The sequence below is a fragment of the Eptatretus burgeri genome, chromosome 8 (genome assembly GCF_056783735.1).
Source record: "Eptatretus burgeri isolate ZD-2024b chromosome 8, Ebu_testis_v1, whole genome shotgun sequence".
NCBI lineage: Eukaryota > Metazoa > Chordata > Myxini > Myxiniformes > Myxinidae > Eptatretus > Eptatretus burgeri.
In genome coordinates, this window is record NC_140968.1 from 62,531,992 (window position 1) to 62,544,538 (window position 12,547).

Here is a 12,547-nt window from a genome sequence, read left to right on the forward strand (position 1 = left end):
CACACATTAGCCTCCATAAAGCCAGAGATATCCCAGGTGCTTGACTCGCTATTAGATGAACTTCACACTACTGAAGATGCAAAGTTATTGCATACTGTAACGTCTCGATTACAAGCCTCCCGCCCGGCATCATTCCCATCGTCAAAATCCTGTCAAGTCATTTTGGGGACTCGTTCCAACAACCTTAGAAGTCCTGCCCCCTCTGCAAAAAAGTGCGTCATACTGATTACTGTCATTTCCTCAGTGAATGTCCTTTCCTCCCTGAATGAGATTGTTGCTACATTCATTGCAAGAGCACGCCAAGTGGCTGACATAACTGAAGAGTCAGACGACGAGCCTGGAGGCATAACATGTGCCCATGGGGACAAGGTAGTTAGTAACACAGATTTTACAGAACCGGCCACTACCCCACGTGTCCAGATTCGCCAGTCTCCATATCTCGACACCTTCCATGGTCACCACACAATCCGAGTCACCATTGACAGCGGTGCCACGGGAAACCTGATTTGTGAGACAACTGTAAGAAATTTAGGAACCAAGATTCAGAAGAGTGCGCAATCCACTCGTCAGGCTGATGGATCATCCCCTCTTCAAATTGTTGGTGAGACCAGACACACTGACACGTGACGGAAGAGAATTTCAGATTGAGGGCCTGGTCATCAAAAATCTTGATGTGGAGGTACTGGCGGGAATGCCTTTCATGAAGTCTAATGGCATCTCAATCCGCCCTGCGAAGCACCAAGTTATCCTGGGTGATGGCACCATGTACATGCACGGGTCTCAGGGAAGGAGCCTGTACTCATGTACTACGTGCCCCACCTCACACAACTACTCTGTGGCCCGGAGAGTTAATCTTAATGGTCCTCCCAAATGACATGTCGAGTAGTGACTCAGTGTTCGCACTCGAACATTGCACGGATGCCCCAAGTGCAAGGTCACTGCGACCAAGTGAGTTCAGGCCCCCTCCCAGTAAAATCCATAGCATCAGCAGGAAGGTTCGGATCCCCAATTTAACCAATGGACCACGAGTTCTCAAACGTCAGGAGCAGTTTTGCCAAATCCTCCCTGTGTACATACCCAAGTACACCAAAGAACACCCAGGTGGTTATACCGAGACCAGCTCCCCCAAAGCAAAACGCACACTCACATCACCCTCAGGACACGCTACGACTGACCCTCGACCCTGACAACATGTTTGCTCCCGACGAACGATCAAAGTTTTGTGCCCTGCTTGAAGAGTATGATGAAGTGTTTGACCCAGTGTTCCAAGGCCACAATGGTGCTACAGGCCCCTTTGAGGCTGTTGTTAACATGGGCCCTGTTCAGCCTCCACAACGCAAAGGCCGTCTACCACAATATGCACATGACAAGCTGTGTGAATTACAACACAAGTTTGATGACCTGGAAAAACTTGGAGTCTTTACTCGCTCTGAGGACATGGGGATTACTGTGGAATATCTGAATCCTTCATTTTTGATCAAGAAGCCCAGTGGCGGTTTTTGCTTAGTCACGGCTTTTGCTGATGTGGGCCGGTCCAGTAAGTCCCAACCCTCTCTTATGCCAAACATAGATTTTCATCCTGCACAAAATTTCTCAGTGGAAGTATTTAATTACTACTGTATCTAAGTGGAATTACTACTCAGTGGAAGTATCTAAGTATCTAATTACTATTGACCTTACGAGTGTCTTTTACCAAATTCCATTATCCTGCCAGTCCATAAAGTACTGCAGTGTAGTCACACCCTTCCGTGGAATATGTGTGCATACCAGATCTGCTATGGGAATGCCTGGATCAGAGACAGCACTTGAAGAACTCATGTGCCGCGTCCTTGGTGATCTCTTAGAGAAAGGGACCATCGCTAAACTTGCTGATGATCTCTATTGCGGTGGGGACACAGTGGACGAGCTCCTCCAAAACTGGAGAATGGTTTTGCATGCTCTGTATAAATGCCGACTCCGCCTCTCTGCTACGAAAACAGTTATATGTCCTAAGAGCACCACCATCTTAGGATGGATCTGGTCTCGTGGTGCTATCCAGGCCAGCTTACATTGTGTGGCTACGCCCTCCACTTGTTCAGCTCCTGAGAATGTCAGGGGAATGAGATCCTTTATTGGCGCATATGAGGTTCTCGCTCATGTTATTCCCAACTGCTCCACTCTCATATGCCCCTTGGATGATGCTGTGGCCAGATGCCAATCACTGGACAGAGTTGTGTAGACTGATGGGTTACATGCTGTCTTCCAGAGAGACCAAGGCGCCCTTACTTCGACCCATACAGTTACTCTTCCTTGTCCTAATGATCAGCTATGGATTGTGACAGATGGTTCCGTAAAAAAAAAAACACAGTATTGGATTTACTCTGTACATCACTCTGCAATGGTAGACCTCACCTTGCGGGTTTCTTTCGCGTGAAGTTACGCGGGCGCCAACCTACCTGGTTGCCATGTGAGGTGGAGGCCCTTTCCATCACTGCATCGGTAAAACACTTCAGTCCTTTCATTATCCAGTCGAAACATCATGCATCCATCCTCACCGATAGCAAGACATGCGTAAAAGCTTATGAGAAGCTCTGTCATTGTGAGTTTTCAGCAAACCCTCATATATCCACATTCTTGTCAACCGTTAGCCATTATCAGGCGACCGTACGGCTCCTCGCAGGATCCGCCAATGCCCCCATCTGATTTTTCCAGCCGCAATGCACCGGACTGTACCGACACCTCCTGTCAAATCTGTACCTTCATAAGATGCGAGGAGGAGGCCATAGTCCTGCATGTGTCAGCCCAAGGCATCAATTCCGGCTGTACCAAACTGCCCTTTACCAACAGGACTGCTTGGAAGGCAGTCTAGGCAGAGTGCACAGACCGAAAGCGGACTTATGCCCACTTGGTTCAGGGCACCCACCCATCAAAGAAAGCAACCAACATCAAGGACCTCAAGCGATACCTCCAGGTCGCTTCAGTTTTCAATGATGGTCGAGTTGTAGTCCGTCGGGACAAGACCTTGTCCTCGGCATGTGAGTGAATCTTTGTCCCACGTCAGGTGCTCAATGGCTTACTTACAGCGTTACACATTCAACTGGATCATCCGAGTCACCATCAACTCAGATCCGTGATTCACCGCTATTTTTACACTCTTTACTTGGACAGAGCAATTGACCAAGTAACCTCGAGGTTCCACCAGTGTGCTGCATTGTGCAGCGCACCCCACACCATTATCAAGCAGTCCACGGGAGACCCCCCCCCCCCGGTGCTGTTGGTGTATCTTTCGCATCAGATATCATCAAACGCAATCACCAGCTCATTCTTATATTGCGAGAATGTACCACTTCCTACAATACATCGTGAATTGTGGAGAACGAACAACACATCACTCTCCGTGATAACTTGATCCACTTATGCATAGAGTTCCGGCCATTGGATGATCCTCCTGCTGTAATCCGCACCAATCCGGCCCCCCGCTTAATACGTCTGGTCCACGATGAGCTTCTTCAGCACCATCGGATGTGCATTGAAATTGGTCATATTAAAAATCCCATCACCAAGAAGGCAGTGCGTGAATGTGAAGACGAACTCCTATGACAGGAGCCTATGGGAGGCCCAGTAACCCCACTAACCCTCACACTGGCCACCGCCAGTATGAATTCACGAATTCGTGCACGGGGCCTCTCAGCCCAAGAGATGTGGTGCCAGTGGGATCAGTTCACCAATCTGCAAATCCCTTTATCGGACCTTCAAATGATACAAGCTCAACACCACCTTCGCTCCATAAACCACCCCCATAGTGAGAAGTCTAAGGCACCCATGGCGTCTTTGGAGGCCAATGTGTCAGTGGAAGTTGGTGATTTGGTCTATTTGTACTCTGACCGCAACAAGTCATGTGCAAGAAACCGCTACCTCATCTCTGCCACAGATGGATCCTGGTGCAACATACGTAAGTTTGTGGGATCCCAATTGAGGAGTGGAGCTTATCGGGTCCAAAAGTCTGAATGCTACAAAGTGCCGGACTACCGGAAGGATACGCTTCCACTCTCTCGCAATCGCGTGCACGGTGGTTCACTGCATACCGAGGACGTTTTCCTTCAACCAGCAACAAAACCACCAGATCCTCCATTCATCCCCGATGAGTTGTCTTCACCCGCCAACAGTGCTGGATCCTTGGCAAATCCCGATCAACCAAGTACTGGATCCTGGTTCTGGTACATCGCCGAAACTTAACACCCATGGACCTGATCGCTCCCAGTCTATTGAGACCATCTGTGACACCTGTGAGGATCATCCAACGGTGTCCCTAACTGGCTGTACACCAAGACCCTCCAACCATCTGCGCTACCAGCCCAAACACTTCAAGGATTATATTTTGAATGCTTAGAACCATATTGAGGTCACAATGCTCGGATAAATACCGTCATGGGGCAGAATAATCCGCGAGACCGGAGGGCAGTCTACCCGGTGATGGTCTCAGCATACCTGACTATGAGTGCATGATTTCTTTGACCTCCCACATGTTAAGTGACCATTTAAGTATTTTTGTTTAAGCTTACGTACTCTTCCCCACTATTTGTTGTCAGTTACTGTCACCTATTTTTGTTATACATGACACCGACAATGATAGTAGATGGATAAGCGTGAAAACGAAAGAAAGAGATGAAAAAGTGGTTACGCCATTATGGTGTTCTGTCCTCCATGTCTGTGTGGGCACGGGGTTACCGTGCAGGGGCCATTCCAGGCGAGCATGGTTTTGGCCCACTCGGGCACGTTGTGTGATGAGTGATATTAAAGTTGATTTCAACCTCATCAAGATTGGTGTTTTGGCCGTGGTGCTCCGCTGGGGATTCCCGTTAACCTTTGTGGTGCATTATTTTTTCAACAACACTTTCATGACCGAATATGATGAAAACTCTCTCAAACAATAATAATAATAATAATAATGATAATAAAAATGATCTCTTATAATGCTTCATCTTCCTCTTTCACACGTGTGGTTCTCTTTATTGTATCATAATGCACTACTCTTCTACAATTTAAACAGACTGCTCTCAATTCAACCTTTCCTTCATACCTTGCTGAAAAAAACCCAACAGTTACAGTGTTTCTTCTCCGTGGGGTAGCTATTATTTCGTGGGGATGCTCCGTGGGGTAGCTATTATTTCTCGAGGCACGACTGTGTCGCTGATGCAGTGCCCCTCTACCAGTACACACACTGGAACTTGTACTCATTTCGCCCAACTCGGAAGGATAACAGGCTGAGTCAACCGCCTGGTGTATTAATTCAGCAGCTGATGGGGCTTGAACTCAGGACCCTAGGATCCCAAGCCACCACCCTAACCACTGAGCCAACACCAGGCTCATTGCATCCATCAAGAAATGTGTTTAATCGCATCTCTGACCGAAAACTTAAAAAAAAACAGTTTGCTATGAATGTTCGCTTTCCATCAACCATTCTTTTTTCCAATTTTCAGTGCCAACTCACCCCTCTCACCCCTCACTCTCAAAGTAACCATCACACTCTTCTCCCTCCAAGCCTCCCTCTCACCTCTCTCAAAAACTCCCCCCTCACCTTTCTCCCTCAACTCTCCCCACTCACCCTTCTCCCACCATTCACCCCCTCACTCACCCTTCTCAAAGTTGCCCCCCTCCCGTCCATAAAGCTGCCTCCTTCCACTGCCCTCTCACCTCCATCTCTTCACACCACCTCCTCAAATCCTCAACTGCCTTCTGCCCCCTCTCTTGTCCCCCCTCTCCCCCAGCACCACAGAACTTTTTCTCCTCCTCATCCGACCCCCTCCCCGAGCTATTCTGCAATCTCCCACACTCTTTCAACAACTCTCCTTACCTCCTCCTCCCTTGTTCCAGCCTTCCCTCCACTCACAGCCCCTACACCCAAAGCCTCCTCCCCTCCCTCTTCATTAACAGTGTGGACCTCAAATATCCGGGGCCTTCGTTCAAACCTTTCAGATCTTTCCATACAGGTTGCCACTGACAAACCAGACATAATCTGTCGAATATAAATTTTCCTCCCCCAAGACGTGTCTGACTCCCAAGTATCTCTCCCTGGTTACTCACTCCTCCAGGATGATAGACCTGAGCATCGTCCTGGTGGAGGTGTTGCTCTCTTCATCAAAGACTCTATTCCTCACTCTGCATGCACTGCCCTCACTCCCCCACACCTCCAGGAATACCTCTGGCTATGGCTTCCCCTCCCCTCCCACCTAGTGTTTATATGTGTACTGTACCATCCACCAAACAGTGATGAATCCATCTGCACCCCACTAACCAAAAACATGGACCAGCTTCTATCTTCTCATCCAAACTCTCTCTTCCTCATATGTGGCAACTTCAATTGTCATCATGCCAGTTGTCTAGGTGTGGGTACCTCTCTCGCCTGTCATGGCACTTCTGCAAAAGCTTTCTGTGACTCATTGGGACTGACTCAATTGGTCAACTTCCCGACCCGGATCTCAACCAATGGTACTCGATCTCTTCTCGATCTGATTTTGACAAATTTCCCTGAAAATATCTGCTGCTCTTCCACCGCTCCAATTGGTTCTTCTGACCATGTCCTTGTCAAAGCGGACATCTCTCTGGCTATTATCAGAGAACCACCTCACCACTGTCGAGTCTGGCATTTCACTCAAGCAGACTGGCAGGGTCTCCAAGCAGCCATCAAACTTATAGTGTGATGTGTGATGGTCTCCTCTCTCTACTTTCTCCAACATCAACTCATCCTGGGAATTCTTTCAAAGAAACTTACTCTCCCTCTTGCACAGATTTATCCCCGCTCGTGTTCAGTTGTCCTACCCTTCCTCCTGCCCTTGGTTCACTGAAGCTTGTGGTGAGGCAGTTGTCCTGAAACTTGCCTTTGCCTCATGGAAAGCAAACCCAACTGAGTGTAATCTCAGTTCCTTCCATAAAGCTCGAAACAAGTGTGCATCTACCCTCTGGAGAGCCAGAAAACAACATCCTTCTAAGCTCAAAGAACTTTCAAACCTCTCTCCCTCCTCAAAATCCTGGTGGTGTCAAATCAAGTCTGTTTCTGGTGTATGTTCCCCCTCCATCCCCTCCCTTACCTCAAATGGCAGCACTGTTGATACCACACGTGAAAAGGCTGAATGCCTAAACTCAGTGTTTGCATCGAAATATTGTGTCCAAAACCCATCGCTTTCTCTCCCCACCTTTCCCAGTCGCACCCAACTGTCCCTGGACTCTGTATCATTTTCTCCTGACAAGGCGGAGAGCTTGCTGTCAAACCTCGATTCAGATTCTACAACCGGTCCAGATGGCATCAGCCCACGTGTCCTAAAAACCTGCTCTTCTGCTCTTGCTCACCCTCTCTCTGTTCTAGTCACCCTCTCATTTGCCCAAGGTCATCTGCCATCTGCCTGGAAATCAGCAAACATTACTGCCCTGCATAAAAATGGTGCAAAAACAGATCCCTGCAACTGCAGACCAATCGGCCTTCTGTCAATCATCAGCAAGGTTATGGAATCCATAATTGCTTCAACCATTAAATCCTTCCTCTTCTCCAATGGCTTTATTTCAGATCATCAATTTGGTTTCATACCAGGTCACTCTACCCTGGATATGCTGCTTCTGCTCTCCCAACAATGGATGGATGTTCTCAATGCCAGACATGAAATCAGAGCCGTATCCCAAGAGATATCGCGTGCTTTTGACACAGTCTGGCACCCTGCCCTGCTCACCAAACTCTCTTCCTATGGTATCCAAGGCCATTTCCACTCATGGCTCGCAGACTTCCTCTCATGTCGCAATCAACATGTGGCCCTAAATGGAGTTTTTTCATCCCCTCTTCCTGCCCAGGCTGGAGTTCCTCAAGTCAGTGTTCTGGGCCCTGTTCTTTTTCTGGTTTTTATCAATGATCTCTCCGACTCTCTGGAAAATCCTCTTCATTGCTTTGCTGATGACTCCACCCTCTGCCGTACCATCTGTCATACCTCAGACCGACATGCAGCAGCTTCTTCGCTCACTGCAAATCTGGGTAAAATCACAAACTGGTCCAACACGTGGAACGTGTCTTTCAATCCAAACAAATCTCACACTCTCACTATGTCTCTCATAAAGGACCGTTTAGAACCCCCCCCCCATGCACTTTCTCAACAATCCTCTGGAAGAAGTCCTTTCTTTCAAGCTTCTGGGTCTCACTATCTACCATGACCTTTCCTGGGAAAGCCACATTTCAAACCTGGCCTCCTCAGCCAGTCGCCGACTGGGAATCCTCCGTCGTGCAAAGTCCTTCCTCAACCCACCTGGGCTCCTGACCACTTACAAAGCTTTTGTCTGCAGCCTGATTGAGTACTGCTCTCCCCTCTGGGCTGGTGCTCCTGCCTCCCACGTTTCTTGGCTTCACGCTGTGGAAACCAAGGCATTTCGGATCATTGGCATCTCTTGCAATGAGGCTGAGTCTTTGGGCCTCTCACTTTCTCACCACAGGCTGGTCGGTGGTCTTTCTGTCTTCTACGATCTGCTCTCCAGCCACGCCCCCCCCCTTTCCTCTCTCTGCGATTTGTCCCCACCACATTTCCGCAGTGCACTCGGGTTCTGCAAACAACCCCCTTCTGGTAAAACTACCAAAATCACGAATCACTGCTCACCTTACCTCTTTCATTACTCTTTTTCCCCACTTTTGGAATAAACTCCCTCACTCGATTGAATCCCATTCTTCCCTCCAGGCCTCAAAACAGTAGTTCACCACCACCTCCTCTCATCCCCCAACCAAATCCTCGATCTTTTCTACCCCCGATAATCCACCCAAGCCCACCTCCTTCAAATTCCCTGCTTTCCTTCCTGAAAGTCCCTGTAGTGTCCATCTTGTATTCCCCATGTTCCCCGCCCCATCCTTCTCCCTTCCACAGATCTCCTAATGTCTCTGTTCCCCACTATTTGTCCTTCCCACTCCTGCCCCTCTTGTCTCATGCCCTGCTTGCTGTGCGTTGTGTGTTAGCTGTCATACGAGCCTTGACAAGGTACACAAAAAAAGAAAAAAAAAACAAATACAGTATGAAAAACCCCCCAAAAATGAGCACTTTTTGCATTCTGCTGTGTGGAGCTCTGAAACTTCCACACAAACCATCAACTGGAAGTAATATCATAATTAAAGCTTATTTGTACAAGAAAGAGTAAGCTGGAGTCCTTCAATGATTGGAATGCCCTGCCTCAAAATCCACATCTCAATCTCAAGCTGTTTGGAACTATTTTGACAAAGAAAAAGCAAAAAAGAATCCCAGAAATTGTGATAATTATCTTTGGAAAATCTTCAAATAAGTGTGGAACACCATTACACAAGTTTATATCCAAATTATTTGAGTGTCCTGATAAGAATTTCAATCGTTTTGAAGAAAAAGGGTGGACATATTCTGTTTATATCAAGATGCAGGTAGTGTAGAAAAAACTCGAGGGGGAGCACTTGGGAGAGTGCAAAACCTCCGCCGCCAATACTGCTGGGTCACTTAAGTGAACCTGATATCCTATTCATTGTAGGTCAAAACGAATCAGACTCTACTGAACCACGATTGAATAAACTAAACTAGATCGACGCGCATGGAGAAATGCCCCAAAAAATCGAAATTTTTTTGAAAAAAAAGTTGCAAATTTTATTTTTCTCAAACAAATTTTTTTGGGCGGGGGGGGGGGGAGCGTTGGAAATCACTTAAAACATGTGGAAATGCAAAAAAAAATTCAAATATTTTTCAAATAATTTTTTTTTTTTTTTAAGTTGCAAAATTTTCTACGTTTTTTTTTTTCTCTAACAAAATTTTTTTGGGGTTGAAAATCACTTAAAACATGTAGAAATGCAAAAACAAAAATTCAAATATTTTGTCAAAATGGCCACCATAGCGGCCATATTGGACTTTGGACAAAGTCCAAAATCTACTGGCATGATCCTTGGACCATACCTAATCCCCCCACCAAGTTTCATCAAAATCCGTCCGGGAGTTTTTCCGTAATACTGTTCACAAACAAACAAACAAACAAACAAACAAACAGACAGGGGTGAAAACAGTAACCTCCATCCATCTTCGACGGCGGAGGTTAAAAATGGAGACACCAATGTAAAGTTAATAATAAGGTGTTGGGCCACCAGGTGAAACCAATACGGCACCTTGGCATAGAATCCTGCAGTGTCTGGAAATCTGCTGAAGGAATGCGGCACTATTCTTCCACGAGAAAATCAATCAACTCATACCTGTTTTATGGAGACGGAAATCGCTGTTTCAGGCGTCGTTCCAGAATCCAATATATAAAGAAGAAAGTTTGTTTGTTCATTTATGCATTCGGACCCTGCAGGAACCAGTGCAACCAAACTTTGCATGGCCTCCTCTTTCTTCCAGAGGAAGGTCGAGGGCTAAAAAAAAATTGACCCCAGATAAAACCAGATAATTGGCCTTCAGGCCTCAATTGGGTCTTGTGCTAATACACTGCCTTGGTTTTTTTCCCCTGGGAGCGAACGAGTAATATATATATTGTGAAGATCATATGTTGAGGTCGTCGTGATTTATTATCAACAACACGAAATTATTATTGTGTTTACATGTGTGCCTGTTATTTAAAAAAATAAAAATGCTTTACACAAGTTTATTATAACACCTCCATGTTCAGGCTTTGAGTGAGTATGTTGCTTATACACTGCCTGGGATTTTTCCCAGGAGTGATCAAGTAATATGTTTTGTGAAGATCGTATGTTGAGGTTATAGTGATTTGTTGTATTTTAAAAATAAAATTAATGAAATGAAGTTAAAAGAAGGAAAAGTTCAAGATAACAAATAAAGTTCACAAAGTCAAAAGAAGGGCTGTTCATGCCTCGAGTGAGGATGTTGCTTTTACACTGCTTGGGATTTTCCCGGGAGTGATCGAGTAATGTGTTTTGTGAAGATTGTATGTTGAGGTTGTCGTGATTTTTTTTTGTATTTTAAAAATATAAAGAAGTTCATAGAAGGGAAAGTGGTCCAAGAGCCTTTTTCACCTCCAATATTGGTAATTCATACGAAACCATAAGGCCAACATTCCCCAATTTGTCATGCAAGAAATATTTAAATACATATTTCATTGAATTTCTCTGGGCAACGCCAGGTACTTCAACGAGTATCCCATAAATGCTCGATTGGATTCAGATCTGGTAACTGAGAAGGCCATGAGATATGGATAACATCAGTGTCATGCTCATCTAGCCATTGGGTGACCACATGTGCTCTGGATGAGGGCATTGGGGGTCTCCTCTTTCAGCCATGCGAGCCATAATTATAGGCAACCAGGCCTGTGCAGCATTTTTATTCATGACAATAAGCATGCTGGGGTGTTACTTGCTTAATTATACACATGGGCCGCACCTGTGTGGAAGCCGTTGCTTGGTGTCCCTCATTTACCCAGGTGTTTCCATTTTTTTTTGTCCATTACCTGTATATTGTGCATACATGCATTTGGTTATTTGAATGAAATTTTATTTTTCATCAAGGTGGATTTTCATTGAACACTAGGTTTTCGTTTCCTTTGCATCACAATAGAAAAATGCAAAACGTGTAAGATTTTTGCACAGTGACATATATATATATATATATATATATATATATATATATATATATATATATATATATATATATATATATATATATATATATATATATATACATTTTAATAAATAGAAATAAATTACAGTCTCCTGCTTGGTCAGGCCTCGAGTGCGGTCAGTGTTGTTCTGTCATGGCCATGGGCCAAGGGCCCAAGCAGCTTGACACAAGCGACCATCGATCGATATACAGTATCCTGTATAATCACACATAGAAAAGTACCTCCCCTAACTCTCATAGACATAAAAGCATCCTTTTTTATGGCCCACATATGCCACTGTTGAGGATGTCTGACTGGTCCATGACACTATTAAATGACATTCCACCATCAAGATCTAAAACCTTCGTCCAAAAGTTGCTCTGCAAAGGAAAGGGTTGCTGAGTCCTTGGTTACCGAATCTGATTGTTAGTCCTTTCTTTGAGATAAAAGGGTTCCTACAACTCGTGTAATGCATTTGTTTTCCCCCATCAGAGCTGTTGCACCCTTCAATAGTTATTATGAAAAAGAAATAGCAACATTAAAATAATGACTTGCTTAGGTTAAACAAACAACTTGAAACTAGGAGTATACTCAAAGCACATTCAAACAATAAACTTTGTATTTACAGAGGATGTTCAATTTTGAAACTTTGAAGAAGATGAAAAGTTTCTCTTGCATTGATTGTGCAATAAACGTTCACTGGACAACCTCTATTAATTATATTACTCTTTGTGCTCTTCATTGATGGTACAAATTATTGTACGTGTTGAATGAATTAATTATCCCTCATCTTTAAGTCTCTGAGTATGACGTGTTTGGGGAGAAAAAGGGTACAAATTAGGACAACAGTAAATTGGTTATTTTCTCTTGAGTATTACTTCACTCCTTTCCACCATAACATGGCCAGTTGACCTCTTCCTAAGAGCTTTTCATGCTGCAAAATCACACACCACAAACGAGCCACTCCTTGTGCTCGCAGCTTGTACAA